The following is a 24013-nucleotide window of genomic DNA, read 5'->3' on the forward strand; positions in this document are numbered from 1 at the left end:
CTCTCCTTTTCCCTGCTTTCATATTTTTCTACAAAAATGGTATTTAATTTTCTGAGTCACACTTTCTAAACTCCCACCCATCAAAACTTTTCCTCGTTCTTCCTTCATCTAAAAAACCTGAACTGGTCATTTGTGCTCTTCTTACTAATCTTTGTCTTGTTTAACCTATGATCCCAGCTTTGACTTTAAGCTTTATTTTCATGTCTTAAACCTTGCTGAAGGTTCCCTCAGTAAGAGATATTTTCTCCTATATTATATTTCACTTCATTTCGTTTCACACCTCAGTCTAACACTCAGCAATCTATGGAGGAAAGCTTTCCCTGCTCCTGTGGAATGAGGGGACACCTGGGGACATGAGTAGGGAAGGCCTCATCAACCCGTTTATCATTTCAGATCTAACATGTCTCACAGAAAAATCTGTTACCTAATTTGTCACTTATTAACTGGGCTGACAAACAAGAGAGAAGGAATAACTCTACCCTGGAGCTGCTCAGTGATCCTGGACCTTCCAGAGCTGAGTTAGAAGGTATCAGATCCACTGTTTTCTCCTAAAATTACTATGCAATTTCTAACCTTTTCCTTTTATTTTGGCCCATTAGGAGAGTCGTGGCTTCCTCATAGCTACAACACTGGTAATCAAGTTTTTCAGCTGCTAAATGGCTGCTCATCCTAGACTGCTGTAGCAATAGAGCTTCCTAAAAGCCTCCTGATTGCTCAAGTATTCACAGTTACTGAATAGCTAAAAATAGCTTAGGTGCCCTCTGAAACCTCCTTTTATCTGCACACTTGTATCCTCTCTCTGTCCAAAACCTGATATTACAGTCATTTCTTTTTCCTTCTCTGATCTGCTCCCAGAAGGCATATTTGCTAAATTACAGCTATCGAGTGTTTTACAGTCTGGATCCTTTTTGGGGTTAGAAAACCCCAGATTGTAAGGGTTTGTCATAAGTACTAAAGTTGGTGACATTTTATTGCAGTAAGATGAAATTTTCTTATTGTCAGACATTTTGAAGCTGTGTTGTGACATCAGGGCAGAACCTCCTGAATCATCTCTGGTGTCAGTTACATTTGCTAATCTGACTGGATCAGTCTGCAAATCTAAAATATTATTTGTGATTCTCTTACAAAGGTGGTGTGAATATAGTGCCTGAAGCTACTCCTGTCTTGTCTTTTCTTATTGCTTTCAAGAATCCTTTAATAAAAAAGGTATTTTCCACTCGCCTCAAACTCTTCCTCACTCAATATCACTGAACTCATTTAATGCACTTGCAAAAGCATTGCCCCAAAACGGACAGGAATAAGCATAAATATTACAGTGGGGTTTGGACCAAGCCCTTCTTTCAGTACTGGCCCACCTTATTCTATAATCAACGTGCTAAAAACCACCAACATGTACAGATGTTGGATAAAACTGAATCTGGTGCTGTGAGCCAGATGATGCAGGAATAGAAGCTTATTATTTCACAGAAACAGTCCTTTAAATGCTGTTCATTTCATCTTTTTACACGTTGAAGCTTTAACCAGTATGGTATTACTCTTTAAATTCCCTGTCTTTTGTGAAATTCCTCTTTGCTGCTGTTTATTTTAATCCCAGTTTTAACGAGCTGCTCATCCTGAACACCATTGTTTTGCACAGGTTTAAAGCCAAACAGAAATGCAGGTTTATTTGGTGGAACTGTGCACATCTGCAAAGCAGGGAAACCTTTTATTTTGTTCTCAGGGGCAATAGAAGCTTTCAGGGAAGGTTACAATAATAGGAGAAAGGAGATAAATTCACTATGCTTCTAAACGTACTTGGACAAATACCAAATGTAAAATATCTGACTATAATAAAAAGTTGGTTAAATTCCATTCCACAAAAATGTACTTATTTGTAAAATAGTGTCAGCCCTTTTGTGAAATGGGGCCTGACAGAGCTCAAGAAGTGTTTGGACAACGCTCTCAAGCACAGAGTGAGATCTTTGGGGTGTCTGTGTAGGGCCAGGGGTTGGACTCAATGATCTTTGTGGGTCCCTTCCAACTCAGGATATCCTGTGATTCCCTGATCCCAGTGGGTGTGAGTTGCTCCCTACTTCCCACTCGATAGTAATACTGTCCCAAAATCTGTCTTTCCTTTTCAGCTGACTGCCAGATCTGGTCAGGAAATAGGGGATGTTTTACCCTTTACCACATAGGTCACACAATGAAAAGGGGGGGGGGGGGGGGGGGGGGTGGAATCTTTAAATGGGTCCAGTATCCAAGTCTGGATTTTCTTGTGCGGACACACAAGTTGTTGATTTGTGTCCCAATAAAAAAAGCAGGAATGTTAGCTTTGGAGAAATTCCCAAGAAACCCTTAGTCTCAAGTATTTCTGATCCTAAAAATATATATTCCCCAAAAACATGGAAATTCAGAAGAGGAGAAATTTCAATGATCTTGAACTCTCCTCTGAAATGACTCAGTGTTGGTCCCACGAGATGATTTCATTTAACGAGCGTGGGTTTCACGACCCACAGTCCTGTAAACCAACGCACCCTGATCACATTTTGAGAGTGTTGTTGCTCATGGAAAGCAGAATGGAAAAGTGTCACTGCACCTTCCAAACTCTTCCTTGAAGTCCCCAAACTCCTGGGGCATCGTTGCACTTCAGTAGCAGGAACTGGCTCAGTTGAATTTCTTTAAGAAACATTTGAACAAGAGATTCTTAAATATAAAAGAATTCAGGCAATCATAAATTCAAGCTAGACCTTTAAAAACTGAGAAATCAGCAATATCAACACAAAATAACCCCACAGTTAGAGTTCTGCTTCTCCATCTTCATTTATGAGAATGTGGTAACTGAATATCCGCAATTCATTGTGTTCACTGAAGAAAAGAACTCCAACTTTCACTCATTTTTTTCTCATTAATCTCTATGTAAGTATAAAAATATTCTTAATTTAAGATCTGAAGCTGAAGAAATTGTTTAAGCATGGTTGGACAATGTTTTTGCTTGATGAGGTTGTGGTTTGGCCTCATACAAATACAAATATAGTCTAAAGAGAGAGATCATAATCAAAAAAGAAGGTACTTCATTTCCTCTACAGTACACACGCATTCCACATGGCAGTGAAATAGTGCATTAAAAGAATGCAGAATGAATGCAATTTATTTCTAGTGCTCTAAATTAATTTCATTTCAGTTAAAGGAGAATTTTTCACTCATTTTCCTGCCATTTCCCAAAACTCCAGTTCATAAATGAGTTGATATTTATAAGACAGCTTTGAAATTATTTTAATGACTCAAGGTTGTATCCAAACAGCGACTGGAAGAATTTTACCATGAAGTGGGCACTGCCTGCTGTGTTTGTGGGACGAGGTGGAAAGAGGAGATCAAAGCTGAGCTTTAATTATTCTAAGGAATGCTGTTTGTGCATATTTTTCCCTTTGACTTTGAAGAAAAGCAGCAAAGAGTGATTTTCAGGAGCCTGAATTTCTGCTGCTCCTGCTAATTCAGTCAATAGCAGGAATTCAATAGAAAAATCAGAACTTGTCATTTACCCTTTCATCTTCTTCACAAAATTAAGGTTGCCAGGAACCCAGATGAAATTCAAAAAGTTCTGATTTTAGTAATTTTTCCTGCTACAATGATAAAAAGAGTCTGATCTGAGGGAATATAAGTACATCGGAAGGGACTCAGGGGGTTTGCTCCTCCAGCCTGGCTGAATTACCAACACACGCTTCCAAATCTCCAGAAGGAGTCCTGAGACTCCTATGTGGAAAAGATCAATGTTTGGTGGGTTTTAAATATCCTGTTAGGCAGAGAGGAAGCTAAAAGAAAGATGGAAAAGCAACAACAAAAGTTTGATGTCTACCAACAAAATTCCAAAGCCCATTCCCATGGAAGACACCTGCAAGGGAAGCACAGCACTGGTAGGGATTTCATTCAGGAGCAATCCTGGCTATTAATCATCCCATTTTCAGAAGAAAAAAATTCACTTATGGTTAATTTTTTTATATGAGGTTGATGCCTTAGATCTTGACCTTTGTGTTTTTCAAATCCTGTACTGCTTAGAGTGTAACTCTGAAGTTTCTTGTGGCCTGTTGGTTTCTGCTCTCTCAGGCTGGGTGGACATAACAAAAGCCTGCCTGGGCCTGCACTCCAAGGTCACCCAGACTCTCCTAGGCCCAAAAAGTACAATCCAAAGAGCTTCTAAGAGGGGCAAGCTGAGGGGAATTACATCATTGAACTGAAGCTTTAACTGGAGAATTAACCCTGACATGCAAATGAACCAAACCTATAAAAGTGTGAAGAACTCGTGACCTGTTGTCCATTTTGGGGTCCATCTTGGCAAAAGCCTCTGGCCCCCAGGGGTACCTTTGAAGGCCTTTCAAATAAACACCTATTTTATTCTTTTACTCCTGCCCAGTCTCGGTGTCTAGGAGGCCTCTTAAGGCATCAAGGTAGTGGTGCTCTGGCCTGACTATATTTCTTATCACATGTGAGAGGGGCAGATGGGAAGGATGTGTTGGCATCTAGGAGAAAACAGCAAATTAGTTTTTATGCATCATAAAGTGCACAAAAAAAGACAAGAACATCTTGAAAATAAATATATACACTTACTAGAGCAATGGATATAAAATTTAGAGTATAAATGGCCCTAGAGGAAAGAAAGAACTAGACACACAAAGTTGAAAGCAATATGAAATAATTTTATTTTTTTTATTTAAGACACACTAAGCTCTTAAAAGTTGGATTCATTATCGAAAAACACTGCATCTTCCCCTGCTTTTTATACTTGGAGGCAAATTACCTGGAGAAAAATCAAAACAAAATTCTGAGTATTTTAAATATGCACAGACAGCTGGTTGAATTTTCTTGCCCAGAACAGTGGCTGTAACAATAATAGGGTGTTTCAAACTGAAAAACACAAAGGCACAAACTCAAGCAGTTCTCTCCTACATTTAATCAGGGTTTGTTTTGTGTGTGGGCCCGAGAATGGTGGTGTCAGTTTTCTTCCTCAGAGACACTGATTTAAGAAAAACAACGTAAAAGAGAATAATTCATTGTGAACAGATTTCATCGGGAAAAATCAAGAGATGAAGGTGGGGTAAAGATTGATCAGAGTTAGGACAAAATTAACACCTCTTGATGAAGCCCTGGTGAGGAGGTATACTTACAGCTTTTTACCGGCTAGGCTCGTAGTTCAATGCCTTAGAAAGCCTCGGGCAGCCTAGAGAGGTAGCACGGGCACTCCAGCATTTCAGTAGCTCTAAAAGCAGCAAAATGGTAGCTGCAAATCTAATACCACCAGCAGAAGCAAAGAGGGAGAAATACAGCTCCCAGCTTGCCGAATTTCTGCAATTAGGAGCTTTCAAAACAAACAGAAGCACACAGACGTTTGCAGAAAGAGTTGCAAAGCCGAAGAGGGTGGGTCCCCCCTTGGAACTCTCTTTTATTCAGAGAAGGGGAAAGGGGAGGACTGGGGGAGGACTCGGGGTGCCCGGACAATCAGACACTGCTAAAGAGTTGGAGTTACATTTGGTTTTTGCTAAAGAGTTAGAGTTACATTTGGTTTTGCCCACCTTTGGAACAAAGGGGTTCAGAACACATGGCAGAGGTAAGTCCTGGCTTGTCTCGGGGAGGGGAAGCTTGGAACAGGCAGCCACACCCTGGCTATTTAGACCACCTTCTAAAGGGATTGAGCCTGTAGAATTCACTTCCCCAACTTTCTTCAAGTGCCTGCAACAGAGTCCAGACTGCCTTACATAAAAATACGTGTCTTAACTCATGATTCATGCAGCATATTTAAATACATTCCTTTGCAGGGATGAATCAGGCCCCGAGTCTCAGTTACTCTCTTGATGACATCTGCAAAGGGAGCCTGTGGTGAATAACTCAGATATTGACATGTGAAGTTAAATCAACCCTCCATCCTAAGGGTTTGGAATGGGGTTGTCAGCTAAAGATTGTTGGTTTGAATATTCATTCACCCTTCTGCTTTGGAAATTCTCCTCCTAATTGCACAAGGAATCTCTTCCCAGTTATTTATTAGGAATTGAACAGAGCAGTTGCTGCAATGCCTTGTTCAGGAGGTGAGCACCAAGTCCAACAGGAGCTAGCAGTGCATCCTCAGAGCTCTAACCGCTGGCCTGAATTAGGGAAAGGGATGCCAGCAGGTCAAGGGATGTGACCTTTCCCCTCTAATGCAGAGATCTCTGGAGTCTTATGTTGAGTTCTGGGTCCCCCAGAGCAAGAGATGTGGGCATACTGGAGAAAGACCAGTGAAGGGTCACTAAAGTGATTAAGGGACTGGATCACCTCTCCTTTGAGGAGAAAATGAGAGCTGGAACTCTTTGGCCAGGAGAAGAGAAGGCTCAGAGGGGATTTATTGATGTGCAAAAATACCTGAAGTGAGGGTGGACACAGAACAAATCCAGGCTCTTTTCAGTGAATCAAGACCAGAGGATGTGGACACAAACTGAGACACAGGAGGTTCCCTCTGAACCTCAGGGAACACTTTTTCCTTGTGAGGGGGATGGAACACTGGAATGGATTGCCCAGGGGGGTTGTGGAGTCTCCCTCTTTGGAGATATTTAAAAACTGTCTGGACACAGCCCTGGGCAATGTCCTGGGTGGTCCTGTTTGAGCGGGGAGGTTGGACCAGATGACCTCCAGATTTCCTTTCCAGCATCAGCCATTATTCTGTCATTGTGTAATAGAGAAATAGGGAAATCAGCTAAATCCTCCCCTAATGATCAGAATTTAAAACTGAATATGTCAAGGAGATGAACAAACTGACCTCACACAAGAACTGAAGGCAGCAGAAATATACCAAAAAAGCCTGGATTCGAAACCCCTCCAAAATTTGCAACCCAGGCATAACAGCAAGTGAGGACTGAAAGAGAAGCTGGTCAGGCCAGGTGGGCTAGGCATGTGAGCAAATCACTCTAAGCTGCTACACCAACCTTGAGTCATGACATGCAAGGTGTTGTAAAACTCCCAGGGATTGTGGTGAGTATTGATTAAAGCTTTGAGAAGTTTTTGGTCATGGAAAAGGCAGTGAAACCCAAAGGGGAAACAAACCTTCCTCAGCTCAGTGCCTCAGCGTCAGCACTTCACCTCTTAAACTTTCCTCACTTCTCTGGAATTCTCCTTCCATGGAAGAAGAAAATGAAGGAATCTCATGGCTGTACTAAGACTGTTGAAAGTACATCCTCTCCTGGAGCAAAGTCCCCACTGCTGCCCCTTTTCCAGGAGTCACACAGCCTGGACAGCATCCCCAGCCCTTTCTTCATGCCTGGGACAAATAAACTCCCATTTAACTTCACGGGCAAATGTTTCTACCAATAAGAGTCACCACTTGTTAAGAATTAAGAATCAATTTTAATTTTTTTTCAGGGAATGATCCTCCCAAGTCAGAAAGATTTAATCAGGAAAAAATATGGATTTTTTGTCAGTTTGTTTTGCTCTGAAACTCTCCCTTTTTCTCACTCCAAGCAGATGTCTTCTACCACTGCTCACTACTTCTTTTATGCCAAAGGCAATAAGAATAAAAAAATCACTGTATTTTGAATTTTTAAAAGTAACCTGTAGTTCCAGCTCGTGTTCTGCACACTGCCAGATTTTTTAACATTTATTTTTCCAGACAAAGGCTAAGTCCTGAGCTGATAATGCAGTTTGCAAGACTTATGCACACAGGTCTGAGCTAGGCAAGGCTTGATTTACCTTTTGTTTGTTGGGGTGCAGAATTTAAATATGAGACAAATGAGTTACTGGAAGTGCACAATGTCATAGTCTGTTAAGTGGAAATATACCCATTGTTCTGAGGATTTTTATCAGTGGTCTGAGCCTACTGAAATTATTCAAAGGGTTTCAAGTTATGTATTGGTTTTGCTTCAGGAAAAAACTTTTAAAAATCTTTATAAATAGGCTATTGGTTTTTCCTTCACAAACCAGCTGACACACATGAAAGGCTGCATTTCTTCTCATCTAATTACAGCACATCAGGGATAATGAAACATTTTTGAGAACTGATCCATAATTCTGCTCATGTCTTATGAAGCTGTTTCATAAAAGCCAGAAATAATCCCCTCATAAACATAAAAGAGAATTGACAACGTCTGAGGGGCATTAAATGGAAAAAAAAAGAAAGAAGGGCAATGGGGATGGATAATTGAGGACGTTTGGATGAACGATGGACAATATTTCTAATGCACAAAAAAGAGTTTTATTAGAAATAAAAGCTTTTTCAGTGTCTATTAAAATGACTGAAGGATTTTTTTTTTAACTTCACCTCTACAGGACAGCTGTATGTTTGAAGGTCTGTATTAGTGTTTCAGTTCAACTTTGCAGCTCTTGGTGGTAAAGATTTTACTTGTTCCTGGCTTGTCAGGAGGGAATTGACTTGGAGAGGCTTGGAGCACAAATCAAAGCATGGCCAGAGGATGGGACAAGGGATTGCTCAGGGCACTGCTGCATTGCCACAAGCTCTGGCTTTGTTCCTGTCACCCAGGAGGGAACTGTGTGCAGGGGAAGCTGAATGGGACATGAACAGTGCTGCAGAGGACATGTTTAGAGTGAAGGAGACCTTCTCCAATTAATTAATTAATCTTTGGATGTAGCCTCACACACCCTGCTAATAAAATCAGCATGGTCTCAGTATCTCTAGAAATGAAAATTGAAATGAAAGCAAACCAGGGGTTTTGTGTGTGTATTTAAGTAGCTGCCTTTCCTCTCAGTGAGGTGCCTGAAATCTGGTTTAATTTCAGGTTTGTTCATATTAACCACTAAGGAGGCTCAATCAGATTTTCACAGTGGTGCCAGTGCTTAAGTGAAAAGAGAAAACTGCCAGAATGCTCCTCTTGCTGTTTGTTCCTAATGGAGAGTGAGGAAGCACCATCTGCTTTCTACTATTTTCAGGCACTGCTTTATAGTGAAAAGGCTGTGTCAGCACACAGACCTCAAAGCCTGAGGGATGAGGGTGCTGGAGCTCTGCCTAGGTACTGTTTTCTGAAAAATCAGGGTCTTTTGCATCAACAAGTTGAGCACATGGAGACATAAAATTGTCTGTCACAGTATTGGACCTCCTTCAAAACGTGCTCAACTTGGCCCCTAAGTGCTGTCTGTGACAAGCCAGGAAAGGCACACTGGTCCTGGGGTGGGGGGTTGATGCCAAAGTTATTATGTGATGTGTATTTAGTGAAGAAACTTCTAAAAATAGTCTGTATTCATATTAACTTAGGCAGCAGTTTTCAGCTGTGTCTGTGCTAATGCATTGCACCTTAACCTGACCTCCAGGTGAATGGCACCCTCTCACCTGTACTATGTCATTCCCTAGGTTTTCAGGCAGTGGTTGTACTCAAACTGTTCTTTGGGTAGAGTCCCTGGACAAGTCTAAAGACTGAGCTGTGCCAGGAGCCCCAAATAACCCTGGCCTAAAGTGTAGCAAAGATAGTTATAGGAATTTACCACATCCATCCTGGATTTTAGTGCTTGGATGCTTTCCTTGGCATGTTTGATAACACAGGTACTGCTCATTCTCTGTAATTTCCCTCGCTGATTATCCATATGATAAATTTCCATTTAAAACAAGATTTTTTGTGCTGCTACCCAAGCCCAAGATCTTCATGTCTGATACTACTCCTTGTTACTCCATTATCTACTAACCTTTCTTGAGAGTATCCGTGGTGACTCTCCAGTCCCACACCATATGGAACGTGCCTCTGAAAATGCATCCTCAGGAACCATCCTTAGTGCACATCTACTTAACGTGGCAAAATATTTAGTGAAGCAGTTAATTACTGATTGCTCCGAGGCTGATCCCTTTGGAAAATGACTCCATTTGCTAATTCTCCTTTCGCAATAACCGATTTCAATCAACCTTTTCCTTAGTTCATCCACTGCCTGCAGTTCTTCCAACAACAGCTGCTCCCAAACTGTCTCGGGGAGAATCTGACCTCGTCATTTTTCCTACAGGAAAATTCACTCATGAGATTTTACTCACTCCAGTCAGGATTCTTTGGAGTCACACACTGTGCATTTGAGATTTTACTCACTCCAGTTAGGATTCTTTGGAGTCACACACTGTGCATTTGAGATTTTACTCACTCCAGTTAGGATTCTTTGGAGTCACACACTGTGCATTTGCCTTTGGCACAGCTCTAAGGACCCGATGGTGCAATTAATGATTCTTTTTCCTAATAATCCTTCTCCAAACAATGTGAATGTGTGTTTCCTCCTACTGACACATTCCCCCCCCCCCCATTTTTGTGCCTCTAGTCCTGATCCTCTGTGAGATCCACATTGTCCTTGCTCCATGGTATTGCACATGTCTTATCTGTTCATATATATTTCTCTGGATGCCATGGCAGAAAGGGAGGCAACAAAATTAGGAAGACATGGGAAATACAAGTAGAGTTAATGGCAGTTCCACAATGTAGGAGTTCAGTTCAGATTTTCAAAACAGTTTCAGAACTATAGGTAGAGACCAGGATGGAAACAATGCTCCTCTAGGGCTTTCAAAACCATTTAAATGGGATTTAAACACTTAAGCTCTTTTTCTGAATCACATGTTAGTTTTACTTGAGAAGTGTTCAGGAACTTGAAATGGGTGGACTGAATACTTTGTGAACTCCTCTGTTAGAAGATCAGAACTGCAGAAATTTTTCCCTGTGGGGGTGGTGAGGCCCCGGCACAGAGAAGCTGTGGCTGCCCCTGGATTCCTGGAAGTGTCCACGGACAGGTTGGAAGAGCAACCTGGGATAGTGGAAGGCATCCCTGCCTGTGGCAGGGGGTTGGAATGAGATGGTCTGTAAGGTCTCCTTCCAACCCAAACCATTCTGTGGTTCTATCAGTCTTCACTTATCTCAGGATTAGTCGTTTAGTTTAACCCAGTGATCAAGCTCCTTCAGAACCAGTGGAAAGGCACAGATTTCGCTTTAGATATTCAATTTGCTATGGACTTACTCTGAAAACATCTGTCCCTCCCTCAGACTTCAAAGGGAATTTACATGACTGGCTTAATTTCCAGTAGCTAAACTCAGGTGGGATGAATCCTATTTTCCATACCTGTTCTGTGGTTGTTTTCAGCCATGGAAGAACGACAGCTTTCATCTTCCAGTCTTTATTATCCGGCTGGAGTAAGTACTTCAACAAACCCAACAAGTTTGTCTTCAAGCACATAAACACTCAAGTTGTGTTTAACATTTCTGATTCCACACAAATGCTACAGGTAATGCAGGCCATGTTTAAAATGGGAAACACTGGAGTTTATATTCCTTAACCACAGAATCATGGTCATCAAATAATTTATACTGAAACGACCTCTAACATCATCAATAAGCAAATCTTAGAATTTTCTGCAAAAAGATGTGACAAAGGTATTATTGTCCATAAAGTGATGCCTGCTGATGCAATTTTTTACTGCTAATGTACAAAGATGGGAGCTTTGTCACCTGGTGAAAATGAGTTTTTAATGTGGAACTACATTACTGCCTAAGGCTTAGTTATGTTCAATTACTGATAAAATGGAGAAGTTTCAGTGACTCAGTCACTGATCTCACACAGTCCTTGTACAACTGAGGGGAGGTTTGGCCACTGCTTTTACAGACCAAACTAGGAGATACTGGAAATGTTTTATATTTTTCTATTGAGACTGTGCTTTGACTGAAACTTTCCCATTACTCATCCCTTTAGCATCAAGATGCCTTGACAGGCAGGCAGGCTGGCAGATAAAGTAGAGGTAGTAAGGAAAACAATTTTTTTTTGGTAAGGTACGTCCTCAGCTAAGCTCAGAAATTTCTTCACACTAACAAAGAAAACTTATGAAAGGCTGGCAACAGAAAGTTGCCTCAAATCACTGGAAAACAAAAATAAGGATAACCAAGAGAGTCCTTTTAAGGGAAAAAAAAACCCCAATCAACAAAAGCCAAAACCAAATAACCACACACCTTAAATAGATCAAGTTATTGCTCTAAGTAATTGTTCTGGACACTTTTACTTCAATTTCTAAGCCCCCTATAACTGCTAATAATTTTAATTGTGACTTTAAAAGCATTTTTCCTATTGTAAAGATGGGCATGTAGAAGGAAAAAGAGCCAAACCATGACCATCAAGGTTATGGAAGAAATCTGCAGCAGATTAGACAATTAAACAAGGTCCCTTGACTTCTAGGCTAAGAACATAGTTAAAAATACCATCCAAATCCCATCAGAAAAATATAAAAAATAAGAAACAACCATAACCCACCCCCCTTCTTTTTTTTTTGTTTTTTTAAATTAGAACCTGAGCTGTGAAAAATAGTTTTCACCAATGGCTGAAGAAAAAGCCCCAAAGCCTCATTGTGCACACCTTCAGAGCAGAGCACCACGAAGTGAACAGCATTTTGGAGAGCCAGCACTCCGAAGTTGTGTGCCATGTTTTCCCTCGTTCCTCAAACACGCAGGCACATTTTCTGGTGACAGCTTTATGGAAGTGACAGCTTCTCTGTCAGCAATATGCTGCTTCATGCAGGCAATTTGGCAACCAGAAAGCTCCTTTTACCAGAAAGAGGGTGTGAGATGATGTAATTTCTCTATAAAGATATCTTATTCTGAAGGCCAGTGCAAATGCCTTCCCTAATAAATATTTTAGAGCGTATTTTTTGCAGCTGTGCTGTTCAAATCCTGCCTCCTATGTATGCACACCACAGATAGAGTATTGTAGATCAGTCCCTTGTGTCTTGCAGAAGCAAGGCAACATTTTGGATCTCCTTCTTGCTTTGACACTGAGATTTGGGCTCAAAGGCAAGATTTGTGTCAGGGGAGATACATCTGACCTACACAGAGGGAGGTAGTGTGGAAGAATTTAGGGGTGACTCCACAGGCTCGTGCCTTTGGATGAGAACAGGTGGAGGTGTCACAGCACGATGTTGGAAATTTGATGTAATGTAAATATTGCTCTGAATTAGACCTTCAGCAGAGTGGAGCAAATCTGGGAAATGAGGATTGCAAAGAACCATTTAAACAAAGGGAAATCTTTCTTCCATGGTCTGCATTGGGGCTGCTGTGGAAGCTGGAGCTCTGCTCCTGCTCTGAAACATGGGAGGGGGATCAGAGGGAGGGGCAGCTGGTTAGTGTGGGAGGATTCTCACATTAGGGCTTTCATTGCACAAGTCAGGTCATTCTCCTCGTGGAAAACCAAAATGCAAACCAAACATCTTTTTTTTCACAAGGGTGATGGACAAAGAGGGAGACAAGCTCAGCACCCTGTACTTCAGGATACTGAAACAATCCCTGCTTCAGGCCTTTTGCTGTGTTTAATGCCAAAGCCAGACACTCTCATCCAAAGGGGTTCACGGTCCTGGTGGGCCAATATTTACCAAAAAAATACATCTCAAAAGGAGATTTTTTTCATGTTTCAATATAAAAACTGGAATTCACTGTCACCTCCCGTCCTCTTGCCTCATACTTGCAATCATGAGTTACTTGTCATTTGAATTGTGCATTAAATGTTATTTTTAGATTATCCTTATTTATTTATTTTTTAGAATAAGGATTGCTGTATTATGTTTTAGTTCTATTTGCCATGGTGGTAGATTTTAATTTTAATTCAGTCCAGACTAATTTATCCTTATAATCTGCTATGTATATGCACACAACTATCTAAATGCACCAGCAACTCTCCATGAAGATTCAGAAGCACAGATCTACTGTATTTATAAATGCAGACAAAATCCATCTGTGTACACGTAAAGAAATGCCGATCAGAAACCAAACTGTAAATTTATTTCTATTTCTTTTTGAATTTATTCAATTCAAATCTGGAAAACAAAGCTGGCATGGGAGACATCAAATAAACAGACGTGTCAAGCACAAGTCAATGTAAATTGTACTGTCAGTGCTGTCTCCTTGCTTACACCACCAATTTGGGGACTACTTTTAGCTTTGATTCTAATGTCTGCTCATTTTGAAAATGACAAATGAGTAGGAAAACATTTGCACTGATGTGGGGACATTAGTTGCCTAGAACCCACAGCTACAAAAGCACTGGGTGGTCAAAATTATGAAAAATTGTGTTCCATTTTCCCTGGGAGAGATGTATCCGAGACTGCCCAATTTCTTTTTATGCAATGCACATCTATTACTATAGTAACAACATACAGCTCTCTAATTTGCTTGATTGCAGGCTGGGGATCAGAGAGAAAAGCAGATTGGTGAAATTTTCAGTAAGATATGAATCTTTCTACTTAAAAAATTGTCCAAGAAGGAACATTCAGTTCTTTGCTGTTGCTATACAAAAATGAGGCCATTTTACTTTTTGTCCTCAACAAGACCTGATGGAAGAAAAAACAAATTACTTTTGCTATTGTTTGGCTTTTATACCTTTCAGTTTTGTCACTTTTGAGTATAGAACTTGCAAAATAACTTAGTTATTCGATATTTCCTGATATATCTGGTTTTCAGAGAAATCGCTTCTTCACCAGCATTGATGCCTTCCATCCACTCTTTTTTCTTTTAAAAGTATTTTATTTTGGGTTGTGGTATTTTATTTTGCATTTGTTGTAACACCAGTAGCTCTAAAATTCAAGATGCCATTTAAATTTGTTTTCTCTCCAAACTCCATGCACAAAGAATCGGAAATCTTCTCGCTGCTATCACTGTACAATGATTTGGGGTTAACAGAAGTGGATTTACTGAGCTTTTGCCATGTCCTTTGCTCTATTTTTAGTCTTCTAGACAACAAACAGCATCTGAATATTTATTCTCCTGCACCTTCAAAAGGGTTGAGAGATCAGGCTTGTGCTGGTAAATTGGAACATCCTGAATCTGTATTTGCCAAGCAGGGCAGCAATGGCAAACTTCCCTGGGCTCCAAATGCCTCCTGTATTTATAGATACCCAGAGCATGATTTCTCTCTCTTTTTCTTTATCTATATTTGAAAGCCTGTGGCAGAACTGCAGAAGAGGCACCTGCAGGTTCTTGACTTAAGCATTTACAAACAACCTGGTTCAAATACAGCCACTTCCACCCTCACTTTAAAGCACAGAGTGCATTTTTGCCCTGCTAAAGCTCAATTCTGTTTTGGTGGATCTGTACTATTCAGATTCCTTGAATCAGAAAGCCATTTTCTATGTTGTTTTTCACTTGAATGCGAGATGCTGTTACCCTGGGAATGTAAAGCAGGAAATGGATAATATTTTGCTTGAGAAGAAAGTATTTTTGATAGAAAAAAAAAAAAAAAACCAGCTCACTTGCCTGGAGGTTTTATTATGTCTACCAAAACCAAATGTGCTATTGAGTTACCCTTAAAGCAGCATAATATGCAAAAATTATAAAGCAGATACTCTACATGTTACTCTCCAGTGTAATTCATTCTCAGTATCCAGTTCCTCCAAAATGATTATACACTTGGTAATAAAATGCTCCAAACCAAACACAGGCTATTTTTTTCTACAGCCTATTATGGCTGACATCAAAAGAGTCAGGAAAGCAGAGATTTCATACAATTTGAATAAACTAATTCAAATGCACTGCATCTGCCCAACGATCAAAACAACGTGTGGGACTGATAAGGCTTTTTTCTTTTTTACTTTTCCTTTTCATGCTTTCAAGGGTGATTTGTGTTACAATTTCCATCCTAATGGCCACAGTTTGTACTTGTTGAAAGAATTCATAAGAGATTTAGGTGAAAAACAAGGGGAGAAATTCCAACATCTACATGAAAGTGCAGAGGTCATATAACTTCATGCTGAGCAATGTATAAACTGAAACTCCATCAAACAAATTGGCAACAGCCTCTGGAAAACTCCTGTGGGTGTAAAGGCACCATGCCATGGAGAAGAGGATCAGAAGTGATAAAGTAAAGAATCCAAAAAAATCAGGGAATCATAAAATGGTTTGAGTTGGAAAGGACCTTAAAGATCACCCAGTGTCACCCCCTGCCATTGGCAGGGACACCTTTCCCTATCCCAGGCTGCTCCAAGCCCCATCCAACCTGGCCTTGGACACTTCCAGGGATCCAGGGGCAGCCACAGCTTCTCTGGGCACCCTGGGCCAGGGCCTCCCCACCCTCACAGGGAAGGATTTCTTCCTAAAATCTAAATGAAGTTTCCCCTCTTCAGTTTGAAGCCATTCCCCCTTGTCCTAAGTCCACTCCTTGTCCCAAGTCCCCCTCCAGCTCTCCTGGAGCTCCTTTAGGCCCTGTAAGGGGTCTCTGAGGTCTCCCTGGAGCCTTTTCTTCTCCAGGTGGACACCCCCAGCTCTCCCAGCCTGGCTCCAGAGCAGAGGGGCTCCAGCCCCTGGAGCAGCTCCATGGCCTCCTCTGGACTCATTCCAGCAGCTCCACCTCCTTTCTGTGTTGTGATGAACCTGTCACCACCCCAGGATGTACTATAATGTTATAATGCACTAAATCCTTTACTGTAGGCCCATAGGATTATCCCAGTGATATGGATGAGGCCCAAAATACTCAGGAGATAAGGAGATGAGGTGAAATCAAGCCTTCCTTAGAAAAGTAGGGAAAATCAGTTCCCTAGCTTGAAACAAGTTCTCTGGTTTTAATCAATTTTGTGTTGGGCTTTTTGGTTGGTTGGTTGGCTATTTTCGGAGTGTATTTCTTTTTTTTTTTTTTTTAAGACCAACCATACCCTTTAGAAAGGTAAAAGAGCACCAGTTTGGACGTGCAAAGGCACAGTGAAAGTGTGCAGCATAATGGATATTCTGGGGAGGGTTGTAGTCCCCTTAACTCATAGCAGGAGAGAAGAGCTCTGGATGTGATAGATGTGTCCTAATTTAATCCTTCAAAAGGTGGAGGTCTAATCTTAAAACAGTCACTGCCTTTGACATCCATGGAAGGAAATAAACATTTCCATGGAATCATAAAAATCATCAGATGAGTGAGCTGAGCTCTGGAGGAAGCTGCTTCCAGTGGCAGGGGAGAGCAGAAGGTGACCACTGATGTGCTCAACAGAGAAAACACAGAGGAAGGAGTTTAATGTCTGTTCCATACCTCCTCCCAAAAAAAAAAAACAAAAGAAAAGAGTAACTTCCACCAGAACTTCGTACACTCTCCTAAATTAATAGATCTCTGATAGTTTTTTACAGGAAGGCACGACCCAAGGTGAAGAAAAGCTCAGGAAAAATGCTCCTTTAGATGAATTTTGGAAGATGTCCTTCTAAGAGCATGGACATCCACTTTTCTCTATAATTACATTAAATATGGACTGGGTTTGGCGCAGAAACAAATTAATAAGTGTGAACCACTCAGAAGAGATGCTCCTCTAATTTTAATTAGTTTCACATGGGTAGCTGTTAATTTCTTAGTAAAGTGAGTAATCTTGTTGGAGAAACACAAATATGTGAGAGTAAACAAGCAGACTCCAACCTTCAGCTGAGAGGGAAGGGGAAGGACTTTTGGAGCATGAAGTACAGTGAGTGAAAAATAAGCCATATGCCAGCTATTACCCCTTGACAGTTGCTTTGGATACCGAGGATCATTACTCTGCCTGTTTGTGCAGTGTGAGAAATGGAATGAAGATTTCAGGAGCACAGTTTAATACTCAGGGGAGGCTAATACATATGCATAAGTTAGGAGCATTAGTTTTAATAAGGAAATTCATTAGATTACCTAGAAGAATTTTATCATATTTTTTTTAAAAAATCCAAGTGGTACTCCGTTACAAATAAAGTTATGCTGGCTGATAAACCCCAAATCATTTACTTTCATACTACTTTGTTGTTTAATGCAATGAGAATATATGGCTTCCTCAGTGCTTTTCTGAAATGGGGGCTATCAATAAACCTGATTTTGCTTGGCTTTCTCTTCAAGGAGATCTTTAAAATACTTATATATTAATATTGAATTTTTTTGGGGGGAGGGACAGGCCCTTAGCTGGACATCAGTATTTCTTTTCTACCAAGGGTATAGAGCTTGCTACACCAATTTAATTCAGGTGAAAATTATGAATATTTTAATATAACTAAGTTGCTGAAAACAAAAATTTATCCTAAAAAGGGGCAGAACTGCAGGCCTGCTCTGCAGTGTCTAAAGCTCCATGTTCAAAGAATTGCCTGTAGACAAAGTCTCTTTTGCAGTATTAATTTAACCAGAAATTAGAGGAAGATTTCTAAAGAACAGAGCAGAATCATCCTGGAATGCACAGTCTTGTTGGAAACAGTATCTTAGGAAGTTTTTGTGACTCTCCAGTATAGAAACTTTTTTCTTGATTTCAGAAATAATCTAAGTACCCAAATTCTCTACGCATAAATTTTTCAACTTTGCTGCTTTGCATGGCAGATGCAAATCATCTGAGATATGGGATTATGGAAATGTGTGGTGAGATTCATGTCATCCATCACAACATTTAACCAGTCTGAGCTGTCCCAGCAGCAGCAACTGCAAAGGGAAGAGGAGCCCCAGAGGATGCTCCTCCCTCCCTCTTTGGGTCTGTAGAATCACAGAGTTGTTAAGGTTTGAAGAGACCTTTAAAATCATCAAGGTCAACCATTAACTAAGCCCCACAAAGGCCACCACTGTACCCTGTCCCCAAGTGCCACAGCTACAAATCTTTTAATTCCCTCCAGGGATGGTGACTCCACCACTGCCCTGGCCAGCCTGTCAGGGCTTGACAAACCTTTCCATGAAGAAATGTTTCCTAATATCCAATCTAAACCTCTCCTGGTGCAACTCAAGGCCGTTCCCTCTCCTCCTGTCCCTGCTCCCTGGGAGCAGAGCCCAATCCCCACCTGGCTGTCCCCTCCTATCAGGGAGTTGTGCAGAGCCACAGGGTTCCCCCTGAGCCTCCTTTTCTCCAGGCTGAGACCCCACAGCTCCCTCAGCTGCTTCTGATGCTCCAGACCCTCTTACATCTCCATTCCCTTCTCTGGACATGCTCCAGCCCCTCAAAGTGTTTCTTCTCAGGAGGGTCACAAAGCTGATCCCAGGATTTGAGGTTAAGCCTCACCAGTGCCCAGCACAGGGGAACAATCTTCCCTAAATATCTCAGTTTGTCATAGAGAAGTATTTAGTGCCTGGCCTACAGGGTCTTGTCTGGCCTTCTAGAAGACAACAGATTGTATTTAGGTTCTCTGCTTTATCTGCCAGCTCCACACAGATATTTTGGATACCACCTGGTGGCTGGTATTGCAACGGGTGTCTGTACTGATGTGCCTGGAGAAGAGCTTGGGCACCCAACTCCTGTATGGAGGTCTGGACTGCAACACCTAAATTTACAATTCTGGAGCCTTTAGGTAGAGCACGTGAATTGCATCCCTAAAAATAAACACCGTAACTTCTGTCCCTCTTTTTCCAAGAAGGTGTTTCCTTTCAGTCTCATTTAAAGGTCTTAAAATTTTAGTGTTTGGACAATTCCATCTTAGCTTATAAAGGATAAAAGAAGATAAAATTATTGATTGGGGGATTTCCCCTAAAACTTTATTACATTCTACAGCATCTGAGGGATAATAATTTAAATGAGTGGTTGTTGCAAAGAAATGGTCAAATTCACACTGTCTGTTGTGTTCATTTAATAAAATTCTGTCGCTGTTTTAATCACACAGCACTTCCCACTCCAGTTTTTGTCTGTGGAGATTGCTTGAAACCAGGCAGCAGAACATTTTAATGTGCAGTCAGAGTCAGAAGGGTAAGGTCTCTGTTTTTCAAAGAAAATAGGCCAACGAATGTGGAGAAGCAGGCTAGTGACAGACTGTGTGAAAAGGAGCAGGAATGTATCGAGGTCTTTAATTGAGCTCCTTCATTCTTGAAATGAATCCCATGTAATAGCTCCTTGGCAGGAGCTGCTGGGCTGTTCTGAAGAGCTGTCTGACAGTAACCACAAGGCCATATTAATTTTCCTGACACCTGAAAGCATCAGACCATCACATGATGACTCAATACTCAATAAAGTCTCTTCTAAACCACCTTTGATAAGCTGCAGGGCTGCATAACAAAGGAGAAACAGACGTGGTGAACTTACTGCTCCTAATTTGTAGGACAGAAGTCTAAATCATCACTTTCCAAAACTCCCTGAAAGGAGGATGTAGCAAGGGGTGGGTCAGCCTCTTCTCCCAGGCAACCAGTGACAGGAAGAGAGGACCTGGCCTCAAGCTGTGACAGGGGAGGCTCAGGCTGGACAACAGAAAGAATTTATTCACCAAAAGGGTTGTTAAACATTGAGAGGGGCTGCCCAGGGAGGTTTGGAGTCCCCATCTCTGGAGGTGTCCGGGGAAGGCCTGGATGTGGCACCCAGTGCTTTGGCTGGTGACAAGGTTGGGATCGTGCACGGGTTGGACTCGATGGTCTTTGAGGGCTTTTTCAACCTTAATGATTCTGTGATTCTGTGAAATTCTGTTCCATGATCTTTTCTGAAGCTTTTTGTTTTCCTGACTGTGGCATGAAGATGAGGAAGTGTTCGATTGCCCTCTAGGCAAGAAGTGGTGGTTGACCATGTACAAGCTGCTTTATCAGGTGTGGTGTGAAGTGAAACCCTGTGAGAAAAGAGCTTTCTCCTGATACCCAACCCAAACCTCTGCAAAACTCATGTGAAAACTGTGTTTTCTTTTTTAAAAGGCTGATTTGGCTCCCTTCATAGTTAACAGGGAAAGAGAGAGAGCTATTTCAGGACATGCTTTATTTTATCTATTTTAGATATTTATTTGGCAAGGGGTGAGTTGGTCACGCAATCCACTGATTCCATTGACTGAATCTCCACTGTCAGGGGGAGTCAAAGGTGCTGGGTCAAATATAAATACTGAAGCTATAAATACCTACACTTTGCATATAAAACCCATACTCCACATGGAAAATCATCCAGTCCTCTGGTTCCCAAACAGCCAGCCTTGGGGAAAGCAGCAGGCAGAGACCAACATCAGCTTTCCCACTACTCGAAACAGTTCCTTAAGTGACTGCACTTCCAACAATCAGCTTCCATGAGCAGATAAATGCTTCCTTTGGGACATGCCCACAGCCATGTACATTTGGATGGCACTAAGCAGCCAAGCACATAATTCGTATTTATGTGCTGTCAGGATTTAAAAACCAATCATTTCTCCCCATCCTGTGAAAACACATACAGAAAGAAATTTTTTGCTGGAATTATAGGTTCAGCAAGTTGGGGCTTTTTTTTTTTTCCCTTTTTATCCAGTAACTAGTGGTGACATTTTGTCTCAGCCTAGGAGAGCTAAACCACATAAACCTTTCCTAACCATTAGGCTGAAGTCTGGTGGGTTCTGTAATCCTCCTGTCACTATTTTTTTTTTTGTTATTCATGCTAATTACCAGTTACCCATGCTCAAGAAAGGAATAGGATTTGTGATTAGCTGATGCACCCAGGAGACAGGGAGCTGCATGTTCACCATGCTCTGATGAATGCATACATTACACATATTAATTGGAAGTTGGACTGAAACCTTGTTCCCTTTCCTCCAGTAAGTAACCAGCCTCTGGGGCTCAAAATCACATTTACTGATCTTTCTCTCTCTCACAGGGGTCCAATTCATGCTGAATTATTTCATGCAAAGTGGAGCAGCTTAAGGAGAGAGTGAAAACATCTGCTTCCCCCACACCAGACAAGTCCTCAGGAGCTGGGAGCCTTTTGGCTGGAGGATCCTGTGCACACACAGAGAGTTAATCTCTGGGATTATGCCAGAGTTTCTCACCATTAAGGGGGAGGTTCTGCTCGACATCCTCCCAGGTAAAGGGTGGCAGCTTTTCCTTCATGGCAGGAAGGATTCCTCTGTATTTTGAGACTTAATATTTTTGTTTGTGTGTTTGATTTTAATGTAGATAATGGACTCCGTTATTTAATTCCAGGAGCATAAAGCTGTGAATACATAAAGCCGTGAATTCCCTATAAAGAGATGGCAGGTCCTCACAGCTGAGCATAAAACACTGAAATCCTCCAGAGTAGTAGAATTCAAGGGACAACCCTGCTTTAGAGTCACTTTTTGTCCAGCCAGCATTTTCCTATGGGCAGGATGGGCTGTTTTAGTTCTCCTCCTCCTGCAATTCCAGCTTGGATGCCTCTGGATTGTGCTCAGCAGCCTGGCACCTGAAGGCACTGTCACAAGTGGCACTGTGGCACATTATCCACCATCCCACATGTGACACAGAGTGATTTACTAACTCTCACACAAGAAGTGTGTGGTGAATGGCAGGGCTGAACCTCTTTCCTGAATCTTAATGTGGTATCTTATCTACTGGGCTATGCTTTCTCTGAAGGTTTAAATTCTGAAAGTTTTGACAACCAGCTGCCTTTCATTTACAGCTTAATGTCTCAGAATTCAGTCTTGCACATAGTGCCCGGGTCAAATTCTGATTTGTGGTATCAAAGACAATTATTTTTCATTTTATAGTTCCTGGGTAGGCAATTTGTAATGTGAAATGTAACTTGACTCTCCTATTTGATGTATTGATGGTTCCTTTCCTACTTCGACTGGAAAAGATTATTATTTTCCTAAAACATTTTTCACATGCAATAAAATGGAATTATTCCTTTTTTTTTTTTTTTTTTTTAACACAGCATGCAAGGGACTCCTCATTCTGGTTATTGAAGCTTGAAAAGAGAAGAGTAACACCTCCAACAAGGCTCGAGCTCTCAATGGAAATAAAAGTAGCTGAGCAGGACTATTTGGACTAAAAAAAGCAGTTTATTTGCACTATTAATTTTATTCTGTGTTGGAGGGTTCAATCATCAAAAATTAAGGACACACTACACCTAACAAAACAGTATGATTATCATTATAAATCTGTACAAACCAACTTGCCCTGCCTGCATCCAGTCAAACCAACTGAATTACGAACTTTAGGGTACCAAAATCTTAATTCAGGGGCAGGGGGAAGAAGACACGTGACCAGCAGGGTGAGGGAGGTGATTGTCCCTCTCTGCTCTGCTCCTGTGAGGTCCCACTTCCAGCTCTGGGGTTCCCAACATCAGAAAGACGTGGAGCTGTTGGAGAAAGTCCAGAGGAGGCCAAGGAGGTGCTCCAAGGGCTGGAGAACCTTGTTACAACCCACCTGTGATGGAGAATGACTGAGCATCTTGCTAATAGATCCCTTGGGTGAATTAGAGTGAAATAAAACTGAGATATCAGGCAGGTTTATTTTTTAAAAAATTTAGTTGTGGTGGAAAGGAGGTATGTGGATGTTTTGGTTCAAGGAAGGAGGGAAGGGAAGGGAAGGGAAGGGAAGGGAAGGGAAGGGAAGGGAAGGGAAGGGAAGGGAAGGGAAGGGAAGGGAAGGGAAGGGAAGGGAAGGGAAGGGAAGGGAAGGGAAGGGAAGGGAAGGGGAAGGGAAGGGAAGGGAAGGGAAGGGAAGGGAAGGGAAGGGCAGGTGCGGGAAGGGAAGGGCAGGTGCGGGAAGGGAAGGGCAGGTGCGGGAAGGGAAGGGCAGGTGCGGGAAGGGAAGGGCAGGTGCGGGAAGGGAAGGGAAGGGCAGGTGCGGGAAGGGAAGGGCAGGTGCGGGAAGGGAAGGGCAGGTGCGGGAAGGGCAGGTGCGGGAAGGGCAGGTGCGGGAAGGGCAGGTGCGGGAAGGGAAGGGCAGGTGCGGGAAGGGCAGGTGCGGGAAGGGCAGGTGCGGGAAGGGCAGGTGCGGGAAGGGAAGGGAAGGGCAGGTGCGGGAAGGGAAGGGAAGGGCAGGTGCGGGAAGGGAAGGGCAGGTGCGGGAAGGGAAGGGAAGGGAAGGGAAGGGAAGGGAAGGGAAGGGAAGGGAAGGGAAGGGAAGGGAAGGAAGGGAAGGGAAGGGAAGGGAAGGGAAGGGAAGGGAAGGGAAGGGAAGGGAAGGGAAGGGAAGGGAAGGGAAGGGAAGGGAAGGGAAGGGAAGGAAGGGAAGGGAAGGGAAGGAAGGGAAGGGAAGGAAGGGAAGGGAAGGGCAGGTGCGGGAAGGGAAGGGAAGGGAAGGGAAGGGCAGGTGCGGGAAGGGAAGGGCAGGTGCGGGAAGGGAAGGGCAGGTGCGGGAAGGGCAGGTGCGGGAAGGGAAGGGAAGGGCAGGTGCGGGAAGGGCAGGTGCGGGAAGGGAAGGGCAGGTGCGGGAAGGGAAGGGAAGGGCAGGTGCGGGAAGGGAAGGGAAGGGAAGGGAAGGG

General features: G+C 42.2%; 1 long non-coding RNA gene across 1 annotated transcript; it reads left to right on the forward strand.

Moving 5' to 3' along the window:
* The first annotated feature begins 448 nt into the window (after positions 1-448).
* On the forward strand, positions 449-22988 carry LOC138106165 (uncharacterized). Its single transcript, XR_011148924.1, has 3 exons — positions 449-526; positions 21422-21628; positions 22457-22988. It is a non-coding gene; the product is annotated as an uncharacterized lncRNA (long non-coding RNA).
* The last annotated feature ends 1025 nt before the right edge of the window (positions 22989-24013 follow it).

Source organism: Aphelocoma coerulescens, chromosome 2, assembly GCF_041296385.1.
Source record: "Aphelocoma coerulescens isolate FSJ_1873_10779 chromosome 2, UR_Acoe_1.0, whole genome shotgun sequence".
NCBI lineage: Eukaryota > Metazoa > Chordata > Aves > Passeriformes > Corvidae > Aphelocoma > Aphelocoma coerulescens.